The sequence below is a fragment of the Passer domesticus genome, chromosome W (assembly GCF_036417665.1).
Source record: "Passer domesticus isolate bPasDom1 chromosome W, bPasDom1.hap1, whole genome shotgun sequence".
Lineage (NCBI taxonomy): Eukaryota > Metazoa > Chordata > Aves > Passeriformes > Passeridae > Passer > Passer domesticus.
Genome location: NC_087511.1, coordinates 23,059,314 through 23,071,368, shown reverse-complemented (window position 1 = coordinate 23,071,368; position 12,055 = coordinate 23,059,314).

Below are 12,055 nucleotides of genomic sequence, written 5' to 3'. Positions count from 1 at the left end.
GTTCTGCCCCAGCGCACCATAGATAACCTTTCTCTTCCCTTTAGTTTCTGAGATGCCGAGAAGTCGGGAATTTAGAACACAAGTCCGGGGACGTATACTATGCTGGCACAGTATCTCCTTGCTAGACAGAGTGGAAAAACATTTTGCTGAGATGCAGAAGACAAGAAATGCAGAATAGGGAGATACGGAGCTGTCCGAAATTAAGTGCCGCTGCCAGGCGTCTTTCGTCAGAAATAGAGCTCCGGAGCGCAGTGTCCGGCACAGTGCTCTCTGCGCGAAGAGCTGCTTGATCGCATCCGAGAGACGGAGAGCGCGGTACCTTCTAGGATGCGAAGAGTGAAGCCGCACAACACCCGGACTGTGTCCGCAGCTTTCTAACTGCTAGAAGTTCATGGCTTACCACTCGCCTGCCCCTTAAATTGGCATTAGCATTCGAATGCAAGGTATTCTTGGACAACTTTGCTGTGCTTGCTTCTAGTTCTGCCCCAGTGCACCATAGATAACCTTTCTCTTCCCTTTAGTTTCTGAGATGCCGAGAACTCGGGAATTTAGAACACAAGTCCGGGGACGTATACTGTGCTGGCACAGTTTCTCCTTGCTAGACAGAGTGGAAAAACATTTTGCTGAGATGCAGAAGATAAGAAATGCAGAATACGGAGATACGGAGCTGTCGGAAATTAAGTGCCGCTGCCAGGCGTCTTTCGGCAGAAAGAGAGCTCCGGAGCGCACAGTGTCCGGCACAGTGCTCTCTGCGCGAATAGCCGCTTGATCGCATCTAGGAGATGGAGAGCGCGGTACCTTCTAGGATGCGAAGAGTGAAGCCGCACAACACCCGGACTGTGTCCGCAGCTTTCTAACTGCTAGAAGTTCATGGCTTACCACTCGCCTGCCCCTTAAATTGGCATTAGCATTCGAATGCAAGGTATTCTTGGACAACTTTGCTGTGCTTGCTGCTAGTTCTGCCCCAGCCCACCATAGATAACCTTTCTCTTCCCTTTAGTTTTTGAGATGCCGAGAACTCAGGAATTTAGAACACAAGTCCGGGGACGTATACTGTGCTGGCACAGTTTCTCCTTGCTAGACAGAGTGGAAAAACATTTTGCTGAGATGCAGAAGACAAGAAATGCAGAATACGGAGATACGGAGCTGTCGGAAATTAAGTGCCGCTGCCAGGCGTCTTTCGGCAGAAAGGGAGCTCCGGAGCGCACAGTGACCGGCACAGTGCTCTCTGCGCGAATAGGTGCTTGATAGCATCTGAGAGACGGAGGGCGCGGTACCTTCTAGGATGCGAAGAGTGAAGCCGCACAACACCAGGACTGTGTCCGCAGCTTTCTAACTGCTAGAAGTTCATGGCTTACCACTCCCCTGCCCCTTAAATTGGCATTAGCATTCGAATGCAAGGTATTCTTGGACAACTTTGCTGTGCTTGCTGCTAGTTCTGCCCCAGCGCACCATAGATAACCTTTCTCTTCCCTTTAGTTTCTGAGATGCCGAGAACTCGGGAATTTAGAACACAAGTCCAGGGACGTATACTATGCTGGCACAGTTTCTCCTTGCTAGACAGAGTGGAAAAATATTTTGCTGAGATGCAGAAGACAAGAAATGCAGAATACGGAGATACGGAGCTGTCCGAAATTAAGTGCCGCTGCCAGGCGTCTTTCGGCCGAAAGAGAGCTCCGGAGCGCACAGTGACCGGCACAGTGCTCTCTGTACGAAGAGGCGCTTGATCGCATCCGAGAGACGGAGGTCGCGGTACCTTCTAGGATGCTAAGAGTGAAGCCGCACAACACCCGGACTGTGTCCGCAGCTTTCTAACTGCTAGAAGTTCATGGCTTACCACTCGCCTGCCCCTTAAATTCGCATTAGCATTCGAATGCAAGGTATTCTTGGACAACTTTGCTGTGCTTCCTTCTAGTTCTGCCCCAGCGCACCATAGATAACCTTTCTCTTCCCTTTAGTTTCTGAGATGCCGAGAAGTCGGGAATTTAGAACACAAGTCCGGGGACGTATACTATGCTGGCACAGTATCTCCTTGCTAGACAGAGTGGAAAAACATTTTGCTGAGATGCAGAAGACAAGAAATGCAGAATACGGAGATACGGAGCTGTCCGAAATTAAGTGCCGCTGCGAGGCGTCATTCGGCAGAAAGAGAGCTCCGGAGCGCACAGTGACCGGCACAGTGCTCTCTGCGCGAATAGGCGCTTGATCGCATCCGAGATACGGAGAGCGCGGCACCTTCTAGGATGCGAAGAGTGAAGCCACACAACACCCGGACTGTGTCCGCAGCTTTCTAACTGCTAGAAGTTCATGACATACCACTCGCCTGCCCCTTAAATTCGCATTAGCATTCGAATGCAAGGTATTCTTGGACAACTTTGCTGTGCTTGCTGCTAGTTCTGCCCCAGCCCACCATAGATAAACTTTCTCTTCCCTTTAGTTTTTGAGATGCCGAGAACTCGGGAATTTAGAACACAAGTCCGGGGACGTATACTGTGCTGGCACCGTTTCTCCTTGCTAGACAGAGTGGAAAAACATTTTGCCGAGATGCAGAAGACAAGAAATGCAGAATACGGAGATACGGAGCTGTCGGAAATTAAGTGCCGCTGCCAGGCGTCTTTCGGCAGAAAGAGAGCTCCGGAGCGCACAGTGTCCGGCACAGTGCTCTCTGCGCGAATAGCCGCTTGATCGCATCCAGGAGACGGAGAGCGCGGTACCTTCTAGGATGCGAAGAGTGAAGCCGCACAACACCCGGACTGTGTCCGCAGCTTTCTAACTGCTAGAAGTTCATGGCTTACCACTCGCCTGCCCCTTAAATTGGCATTAGCATTCGAATGCAAGGTATTCTTGGACAACTTTGCTGTGCTTGCTGCTAGTTCTGCCCCAGCCCACCATAGATAACCTTTCTCTTCCCTTTAGTTTTTGAGATGCCGAGAACTCGGGAATTTAGAACACAAGTCCGGGGACGTATACTGTGCTGGCACAGTTTCTCCTTGCTAGACAGAGTGGAAAAACATTTTGCTGAGATGCAGAAGACAAGAAATGCAGAATACGGAGATACGGAGCTGTCCGAAATTAAGTGCCGCTGCCAGGCGTCTTTCGGCAGAAAGGGAGCTCCGGAGCGCACAGTGACCGGCACAGTGCTCTCTGCGCGAATAGGCGCTTGATAGCATCTGAGAGACGGAGGGCGCGGTACCTTCTAGGATGCGAAGAGTGAAGCCGCACAACACCAGGACTGTGTCCGCAGCTTTCTAACTGCTAGAAGTTCATGACATACCACTCGCCTGCCCCTTAAATTCGCATTAGCATTCGAATGCAAGGTATTCTTGGACAACTTTGCTGTGCTTGCTGCTAGTTCTGCCCCAGCCCACCATAGATAAACTTTCTCTTCCCTTTAGTTTTTGAGATGCCGAGAACTCGGGAATTTAGAACACAAGTCCGGGGACGTATACTGTGCTGGCACCGTTTCTCCTTGCTAGACAGAGTGGAAAAACATTTTGCCGAGATGCAGAAGACAAGAAATGCAGAATACGGAGATACGGAGCTGTCGGAAATTAAGTGCCGCTGCCAGGCGTCTTTCGGCAGAAAGAGATCTCCGGAGCGCACAGTGTCCGGCACAGTGCTCTCTGCGCGAATAGCCGCTTGATCGCATCCAGGAGACGGAGAGCGCGGTACCTTCTAGGATGCGAAGAGTGAAGCCGCACAACACCCGGACTGTGTCCGCAGCTTTCTAACTGCTAGAAGTTCATGGCTTACCACTCGCCTGCCCCTTAAATTGGCATTAGCATTCGAATGCAAGGTATTCTTGGACAACTTTGCTGTGCTTGCTGCTAGTTCTGCCCCAGCCCACCATAGATAACCTTTCTCTTCCCTTTAGTTTTTGAGATGCCGAGAACTCGGGAATTTAGAACACAAGTCCGGGGACGTATACTGTGCTGGCACAGTTTCTCCTTGCTAGACAGAGTGGAAAAACATTTTGCTGAGATGCAGAAGACAAGAAATGCAGAATACGGAGATACGGAGCTGTCCGAAATTAAGTGCCGCTGCCAGGCGTCTTTCGGCAGAAAGGGAGCTCCGGAGCGCACAGTGACCGGCACAGTGCTCTCTGCGCGAATAGGCGCTTGATAGCATCTGAGAGACGGAGGGCGCGGTACCTTCTAGGATGCGAAGAGTGAAGCCGCACAACACCAGGACTGTGTCCGCAGCTTTCTAACTGCTAGAAGTTCATGGCTTACCACTCCCCTGCCCCTTAAATTCGCATTAGCATTCGAATGCAAGGTATTCTTGGACAACTTTGCTGTGCTTGCTGCTAGTTCTGCCCCAGCGCACCATAGATAACCTTTGTCTTCCCTTTAGTTTCTGAGATGCCGAGAACTCGGGAATTTAGAACACAAGTCCAGGGACGTATACTATGCTGGCACAGTTTCTCCTTGCTAGACAGAGTGGAAAAATATTTTGCTGAGATGCAGAAGACAAGAAATGCAGAATACGGAGATACGGAGCTGTCCGAAATTAAGTGCCGCTGCCAGGCGTCTTTCGGCCGAAAGAGAGCTCCGGAGCGCACAGTGACCGGCACAGTGCTCTCTGTACGAAGAGGCGCTTGATCGCATCCGAGAGACGGAGGTCGCGGTACCTTCTAGGATGCTAAGAGTGAAGCCGCACAACACCCGGACTGTGTCCGCAGCTTTCTAACTGCTAGAAGTTCATGGCTTACCACTCGCCTGCCCCTTAAATTCGCATTAGCATTCGAATGCAAGGTATTCTTGGACAACTTTGCTGTGCTTCCTTCTAGTTCTGCCCCAGCGCACCATAGATAACCTTTCTCTTCCCTTTAGTTTCTGAGATGCCGAGAAGTCGGGAATTTAGAACACAAGTCCGGGGACGTATACTATGCTGGCACAGTATCTCCTTGCTAGACAGAGTGGAAAAACATTTTGCTGAGATGCAGAAGACAAGAAATGCAGAATACGGAGATACGGAGCTGTCCGAAATTAAGTGCCGCTGCCAGGCGTCTTTCGTCAGAAATAGAGCTCCGGAGCGCAGTGTCCGGCACAGTGCTCTCTGCGCGAAGAGCTGCTTGAACGCATCCGAGAGACGGAGAGCGCGGTACCTTCTAGGATGCGAAGAGTGAAGCCGCACAACACCCGGACTGTGTCCGCAGCTTTCTAACTGCTAGAAGTTCATGGCTTACCACTCGCCTGCCTCATAAATTCGCATTAGCATTCGTATGCAAGGTATTCTTGGACAACTTTGCTGTGCTTCCTTCTAGTTCTGCCCCAGCGCACCATAGATAACCTTTCTCTTCCCTTTAGTTTCTGAGATGCCGAGAACTCGGGAATTTAGAACACAAGTCCGGGGACGTATACTATGCTGGCACAGTATCTCCTTGCTAGACAGAGTGGAAAAACATTTTGCTGAGATGCAGAAGACAAGAAATGCAGAATACGGAGATATGGAGCTGTCCGAAATTAAGTGCCGCTGCGAGGCGTCATTCGGCAGAAAGAGAGCTCCGGAGCGCAGTGACCGGCACAGTGCTCTCTGCGCGAATAGGCGCTTGATCGCATCCGAGAGACGGAGAGCGCGGCACCTTCTAGGATGCGAAGACTGAAGCCACACAACACCCGGACTGTGTCCGCAGCTTTCTAACTGCTAGAAGTTCATGGCATACCACTCGCCGGCCCCTTAAATTCGCATTAGCATTCGAATGCAAGGTATTCTTGGACAACTTTGCTGTGCTTGCTGCTAGTTCTGCCCCAGCCCACCATAGATAACCTTTCTCTTCCCTTTAGTTTTTGAGATGCCGAGAACTCAGGAATTTAGAACACATGTCCGGGGACGTATACTGTGCTGGCACAGCTTCTCCTTGCTAGACAGAGTGGAAAAACATTTTGCCGAGATGCAGAAGACAAGAAATGCAGAATACGGAGATACGGAGCTGTCCGAAATTAAGTGCCGCTGCCAGGCGTCTTTCGTCAGAAATAGAGCTCCGGAGCGCAGTGTCCGGCACAGTGCTCTCTGCGCGAAGAGCTGCTTGATCGCATCCGAGAGACGGAGAGCGCGGTACCTTCTAGGATGCGAAGAGTGAAGCCGCACAACACCCGGACTGTGTCCGCAGCTTTCTAACTGCTAGAGGTTCATGGCTTACCACTCGCCTGCCCCATAAATTCGCATTAGCATTCGTATGCAAGGTATTCTTGGACAACTTTGCTGTGCTTCCTTCTAGTTCTGCCCCAGCGCACCATAGATAACCTTTCTCTTCCCTTTAGTTTCTGAGATGCCGAGAAGTCGGGAATTTAGAACACAAGTCCGGGGACGTATACTATGCTGGCACAGTATCTCCTTGCTAGACAGAGTGGAAAAACATTTTGCTGAGATGCAGAAGACAAGAAATGCAGAATACGGAGATACGGAGCTGTCCGAAATTAAGTGCCGCTGCCAGGCGTCTTTCGTCAGAAATAGAGCTCCGGAGCGCAGTGTCCGGCACAGTGCTCTCTGCGCGAAGAGCTGCTTGATCGCATCCGAGAGACGGAGAGCGCGGTACCTTCTAGGATGCGAAGAGTGAAGCCGCACAACACCCGGACTGTGTCCGCAGCTTTCTAACTGCTAGAAGTTCATGGCTTACCACTCGCCTGCCCCTTAAATTGGCATTAGCATTCGAATGCAAGGTATTCTTGGACAACTTTGCTGTGCTTGCTTCTAGTTCTGCCCCAGTGCACCATAGATAACCTTTCTCTTCCCTTTAGTTTCTGAGATGCCGAGAACTCGGGAATTTAGAACACAAGTCCGGGGACGTATACTGTGCTGGCACCGTTTCTCCTTGCTAGACAGAGTGGAAAAACATTTTGCTGAGATGCAGAAGATAAGAAATGCAGAATACGGAGATACGGAGCTGTCGGAAATTAAGTGCCGCTGCCAGGCGTCTTTCGGCAGAAAGAGAGCTCCGGAGCGCACAGTGTCCGGCACAGTGCTCTCTGCGCGAATAGCCGCTTGATCTCATCTAGGAGACGGAGAGCGCGGTACCTTCTAGGATGCGAAGAGTGAAGCCGCACAACACCCGGACTGTGTCCGCAGCTTTCTAACTGCTAGAAGTTCATGGCTTACCACTCGCCTGCCCCTTAAATTGGCATTAGCATTCGAATGCAAGGTATTCTTGGACAACTTTGCTGTGCTTGCTGCTAGTTCTGCCCCAGCCCACCATAGATAACCTTTCTCTTCCCTTTAGTTTTTGAGATGCCGAGAACTCAGGAATTTAGAACACAAGTCCGGGGACGTATACTGTGCTGGCACAGTTTCTCCTTGCTAGACAGAGTGGAAAAACATTTTGCTGAGATGCAGAAGACAAGAAATGCAGAATACGGAGATACGGAGCTGTCGGAAATTAAGTGCCGCTGCCAGGCGTCTTTCGGCAGAAAGGGAGCTCCGGAGCGCACAGTGACCGGCACAGTGCTCTCTGCGCGAATAGGTGCTTGATAGCATCTGAGAGACGGAGGGCGCGGTACCTTCTAGGATGCGAAGAGTGAAGCCGCACAACACCAGGACTGTGTCCGCAGCTTTCTAACTGCTAGAAGTTCATGGCTTACCACTCCCCTGCCCCTTAAATTCGCATTAGCATTCGAATGCAAGGTATTCTTGGACAACTTTGCTGTGCTTGCTGCTAGTTCTGCCCCAGCGCACCATAGATAACCTTTCTCTTCCCTTTAGTTTCTGAGATGCCGAGAACTCGGGAATTTAGAACACAAGTCCAGGGACGTATACTATGCTGGCACAGTTTCTCCTTGCTAGACAGAGTGGAAAAATATTTTGCTGAGATGCAGAAGACAAGAAATGCAGAATACGGAGATACGGAGCTGTCCGAAATTAAGTGCCGCTGCCAGGCGTCTTTCGGCCGAAAGAGAGCTCCGGAGCGCACAGTGACCGGCACAGTGCTCTCTGTACGAAGAGGCGCTTGATCGCATCCGAGAGACGGAGGTCGCGGTACCTTCTAGGATGCGAAGAGTGAAGCCGCACAACACCCGGACTGTGTCCGCAGCTTTCTAACTGCTAGAAGTTCATGGCTTACCACTCGCCTGCCCCTTAAATTCGCATTAGCATTCGAATGCAAGGTATTCTTGGACAACTTTGCTGTGCTTCCTTCTAGTTCTGCCCCAGCGCACCATAGATAACCTTTCTCTTCCCTTTAGTTTCTGAGATGCCGAGAAGTCGGGAATTTAGAACACAAGTCCGGGGACGTATACTATGCTGGCACAGTATCTCCTTGCTAGACAGAGTGGAAAAACATTTTGCTGAGATGCAGAAGACAAGAAATGCAGAATACGGAGATACGGAGCTGTCCGAAATTAAGTGCCGCTGCGAGGCGTCATTCGGCAGAAAGAGAGCTCCGGAGCGCACAGTGACCGGCACAGTGCTCTCTGCGCGAATAGGCGCTTGATCGCATCCGAGATACGGAGAGCGCGGCACCTTCTAGGATGCGAAGAGTGAAGCCGCACAACACCAGGACTGTGTCCGCAGCTTTCTAACTGCTAGAAGTTCATGGCTTACCACTCGCCTGCCCCTTAAATTGGCATTAGCATTCGAATGCAAGGTATTCTTGGACAACTTTGCTGTGCTTGCTGCTAGTTCTGCCCCAGCGCACCATAGATAACCTTTCTCTTCCCTTTAGTTTCTGAGATGCCGAGAACTCGGGAATTTAGAACACAAGTCCAGGGACGTATACTATGCTGGCACAGTTTCTCCTTGCTAGACAGAGTGGAAAAATATTTTGCTGAGATGCAGAAGACAAGAAATGCAGAATACGGAGATACGGAGCTGTCCGAAATTAAGTGCCGCTGCCAGGCGTCTTTCGGCCGAAAGAGAGCTCCGGAGCGCACAGTGACCGGCACAGTGCTCTCTGTACGAAGAGGCGCTTGATCGCATCCGAGAGACGGAGGTCGCGGTACCTTCTAGGATGCTAAGAGTGAAGCCGCACAACACCCGGACTGTGTCCGCAGCTTTCTAACTGCTAGAAGTTCATGGCTTACCACTCGCCTGCCCCTTAAATTCGCATTAGCATTCGAATGCAAGGTATTCTTGGACAACTTTGCTGTGCTTCCTTCTAGTTCTGCCCCAGCGCACCATAGATAACCTTTCTCTTCCCTTTAGTTTCTGAGATGCCGAGAACTCGGGAATTTAGAACACAAGTCCGGGGACGTATACTGCGCTGGCACAGTATTTCCTTGCTAGACAGAGTGGAAAAACATTTTGCTGAGATGCAGAAGACAAGAAATGCAGAATACGGAGATACGGAGCTGTCCGAAATTAAGTGCCGCTGCGAGGCGTCATTCGGCAGAAAGAGAGCTCCGGAGCGCACAGTGACCGGCACAGTGCTCTCTGCGCGAATAGGCGCTTGATCGCATCCGAGATACGGAGAGCGCGGCACCTTCTAGGATGCGAAGAGTGAAGCCACACAACACCCGGACTGTGTCCGCAGCTTTCTAACTGCTAGAAGTTCATGACATACCACTCGCCTGCCCCTTAAATTCGCATTAGCATTCGAATGCAAGGTATTCTTGGACAACTTTGCTGTGCTTGCTGCTAGTTCTGCCCCAGCCCACCATAGATAAACTTTCTCTTCCCTTTAGTTTTTGAGATGCCGAGAACTCAGGAATTTAGAACACAAGTCCGGGGACGTATACTGTGCTGGCACAGCTTCTCCTTGCTAGACAGAGTGGAAAAACATTTTGCCGAGATGCAGAAGACAAGAAATGCAGAATACGGAGATACGGAGCTGTCCGAAATTAAGTGCCGCTGCCAGGCGTCTTTCGTCAGAAATAGAGCTCCGGAGCGCAGTGTCCGGCACAGTGCTCTCTGCGCGAAGAGCTGCTTGATCGCATCCGAGAGACGGAGAGCGCGGTACCTTCTAGGATGCGAAGAGTGAAGCCGCACAACACCCGGACTGTGTCCGCAGCTTTCTAACTGCTAGAAGTTCATGGCTTACCACTCGCCTGCCCCTTAAATTCGCATTAGCATTCGAATGCAAGGTATTCTTGGACAACTTTGCTGTGCTTGCTTCTAGTTCTGCCCCAGTGCACCATAGATAACCTTTCTCTTCCCTTTAGTTTTTGAGATGCCGAGAACTCGGGAATTTAGAACACAAGTCCGGGGACGTATACTGTGCTGGCACCGTTTCTCCTTGCTAGACAGAGTGGAAAAACATTTTGCTGAGATGCAGAAGACAAGAAATGCAGAATACGGAGATACGGAGCTGTCCGAAATTAAGTGCCGCTGCCAGGCGTCTTTCGGCAGAAAGAGAGCTCCGGAGCGCACAGTGTCCGGCACAGTGCTCTCTGCGCGAATAGCCGCTTGATCGCATCCAGGAGACGGAGAGCGCGGTACCTTCTAGGATGCGAAGAGTGAAGCCGCACAACACCCGGACTGTGTCCGCAGCTTTCTAACTGCTAGAAGTTCATGGCTTACCACTCGCCTGCCCCTTAAATTGGCATTAGCATTCGAATGCAAGGTATTCTTGGACAACTTTGCTGTGCTTGCTGCTAGTTCTGCCCCAGCCCACCATAGATAACCTTTCTCTTCCCTTTAGTTTTTGAGATGCCGAGAACTCGGGAATTTAGAACACAAGTCCGGGGACGTATACTGTGCTGGCACAGTTTCTCCTTGCTAGACAGAGTGGAAAAACATTTTGCTGAGATGCAGAAGACAAGAAATGCAGAATACGGAGATACGGAGCTGTCGGAAATTAAGTGCCGCTGCCAGGCGTCTTTCGGCAGAAAGGGAGCTCCGGAGCGCACAGTGACCGGCACAGTGCTCTCTGCGCGAATAGGCGCTTGATAGCATCTGAGAGACGGAGGGCGCGGTACCTTCTAGGATGCGAAGAGTGAAGCCGCACAACACCAGGACTGTGTCCGCAGCTTTCTAACTGCTAGAAGTTCATGGCTTACCACTCCCCTGCCCCTTAAATTCGCATTAGCATTCGAATGCAAGGTATTCTTGGACAACTTTGCTGTGCTTGCTGCTAGTTCTGCCCCAGCGCACCATAGATAACCTTTCTCTTCCCTTTAGTTTCTGAGATGCCGAGAACTCGGGAATTTAGAACACAAGTCCAGGGACGTATACTATGCTGGCACAGTTTCTCCTTGCTAGACAGAGTGGAAAAATATTTTGCTGAGATGCAGAAGACAAGAAATGCAGAATACGGAGATACGGAGCTGTCCGAAATTAAGTGCCGCTGCCAGGCGTCTTTCGGCCGAAAGAGAGCTCCGGAGCGCACAGTGACCGGCACAGTGCTCTCTGTACGAAGAGGCGCTTGATCGCATCCGAGAGACGGAGGTCGCGGTACCTTCTAGGATGCTAAGAGTGAAGCCGCACAACACCCGGACTGTGTCCGCAGCTTTCTAACTGCTAGAAGTTCATGGCTTACCACTCGCCTGCCCCTTAAATTCGCATTAGCATTCGAATGCAAGGTATTCTTGGACAACTTTGCTGTGCTTCCTTCTAGTTCTGCCCCAGCGCACCATAGATAACCTTTCTCTTCCCTTTAGTTTCTGAGATGCCGAGAAGTCGGGAATTTAGAACACAAGTCCGGGGACGTATACTATGCTGGCACAGTATCTCCTTGCTAGACAGAGTGGAAAAACATTTTGCTGAGATGCAGAAGACAAGAAATGCAGAATACAGAGATACGGAGCTGTCCGAAATTAAGTGCCGCTGCGAGGCGTCATTCGGCAGAAAGAGAGCTCCGGAGCGCACAGTGACCGGCACAGTGCTCTCTGCGCGAATAGGCGCTTGATCGCATCCGAGATACGGAGAGCGCGGCACCTTCTAGGATGCGAAGAGTGAAGCCACACAACACCCGGACTGTGTCCGCAGCTTTCTAACTGCTAGAAGTTCATGACATACCACTCGCCTGCCCCTTAAATTCGCATTAGCATTCGAATGCAAGGTATTCTTGGACAACTTTGCTGTGCTTGCTGCTAGTTCTGCCCCAGCCCACCATAGATAAACTTTCTCTTCCCTTTAGTTTTTGAGATGCCGAGAACTCAGGAATTTAGAACACAAATCCGGGGAC